This window comes from Brassica oleracea, chromosome C9 (genome assembly GCF_000695525.1).
Source record: "Brassica oleracea var. oleracea cultivar TO1000 chromosome C9, BOL, whole genome shotgun sequence".
In the NCBI taxonomy this organism is placed as follows: Eukaryota; Viridiplantae; Streptophyta; class Magnoliopsida; order Brassicales; family Brassicaceae; genus Brassica; species Brassica oleracea.
In genome coordinates, this window is record NC_027756.1 from 15,092,712 (window position 1) to 15,094,604 (window position 1,893).

General features: G+C 42.7%; 1 pseudogene; it reads right to left on the reverse strand.

Moving 5' to 3' along the window:
• LOC106314416 overlaps positions 1 to 1,888 on the reverse strand; it is a 6,486-nt pseudogene extending 4,598 nt beyond the window's left edge.
• Between the last annotated feature and the right edge of the window lie 5 nt (positions 1,889 to 1,893).

Genomic DNA, 1,893 nt, shown 5'->3' on the forward strand with positions numbered 1-1,893 from the left:
CTTGCCATCTTTCTTCTGCCCCAAAATAGCTCCCACAGCATAGTCACTAGCATCACACATGATCTCAAAGGGGAGATCCCAATTAGGTGGCTGGACGATCGGAGCACTGATGAGTTCACCTTTCAGCTTCTTGAAGGCTTGTTGACATTCCATATCGAAGATGAAAGTGGCTTCCTTGCACAGCAGCCTGGTCAATGGTCTAGTGATCATGGAGAAGTCCTTGATGAATCTTCTGTAGAACCCAGCATGACCAAGAAAACGATGTCTTTCACTGTCTTTGGTGGGGGCAAACCAACCATAACATCGATTTTGGCCTTATCCACCTCAATCCCCTTCTCTGAAATCTTGTGTCCCAGCACAATCGCTTCCTTACCCATGAAGTGACACTTCTCCCAATTCAGCACAAGGTTGGTGTCTTCACATCTCTGTAGGACACTGCACAAATTTGACAAACAAGCTGAAAACGAGGATCCGTAGACAGAGAAATCATCCATAAACACCTCCACAACATCCTCAATTAGATCAGAGAAAATTGACATCATGCACCTTTGAAAGGTGGCTGGAGCATTACATAGACCAAATGGCATTCTTCGATATGCGAAGGTACCATAAGGACATGTGAATGTCGTTTTCTCTTGATCATTGGGATGTATGGGGATTTGGAAAAATCCTGAATATCCATCAAGAAAGCAATAGAATGGATGGTTTGCAAGTCTCTCAAGCATCTGATCAATAAATGGAAGTGGAAAATGATCTTTTCTAGATGCAGAGTTCAGTTTTCGGTAATCAATACACAGTCTATGACTAGTGACTGTTCTTGTTGGTATCAATTCATCCTTGTCATTTTTAATTACAGTTAAACCACCCTTCTTTGGCACAACATGCACAGGAGATACCCATTTAGAATCTGAAATAGGGTAAATCACACCAGCATCTAAGAGTTTACGAATATCTTTCTTTACAACATCCTTCAGGTTAGGATTTAACCTTCTTTGATGCTCGACAGAAGTCATTGATTCATCCTCAAGATGTATCCTATGCATACACAAAGAGGGTGATATTCCTTTGATGTCATCAAGAGAGTAACCTATTGCTTTTCTAAATCTTTTAAGTGTTTTCAAAAGTTCAGATAGCTCAGTTTCAGTAAGTTCACTACTCACAATGACTGGGTAAGTTTCATTAGGACCAAGGAATGCATACCTTACACCATTGGGGAGAGGTTTAAGCTCCACTTTAGGCGCCTTAAGCTCGCTCCAGTTTCTTGCTGGGTGTCCTCTTGTTGAATGACTGAGGCTTCTTGATGAACCACTTGTGGCAGCTCTTCATACTGATCCTTACGACCACATCCTCTGTGTGAATCCAACATCATCCCATAGGCAGCACTCTCCAGGTTCTCAATCACTTCAGCTTCTCTCTCTATCGTCAAAGCATGTTGTAGAGGGTCTTCTAGTGACAACTCTTAAAGGAGCTCATCAGCAAGGGCGTCCATCTCTTCAATGTAGAAAACTTGCCCTTGAACTGTTGGTTTCTTCATTACCTCCTTGATGTCAAAGTGAAAAACATGCCCTTTACCCAAGTGGAGATCAATCTTGCCCTCTTTCACATTAACAATTGCTCTTGCTGTAGCTAAGAAAGGCCTCCGAAGGATTAAAGGATCTGCAGCTTCCTCACCCATCTCAAGCACCACAAAGTCTGTAGGGATCTCATAGTTTCCAACCATAACGGGGAGGTCCTCCAAGATACCCACAGGGCGCTTCACTGAACAATCAGCCAATACCAGAGACAGTCTACACTTCTTGTACTGAGTGAAACCAAGTTTCTTAGCAACAGATAAAGGCATCAAGCTGACACTAGCTCCCAAATCGCAGAGACATCTATCAAATACCATAGTTC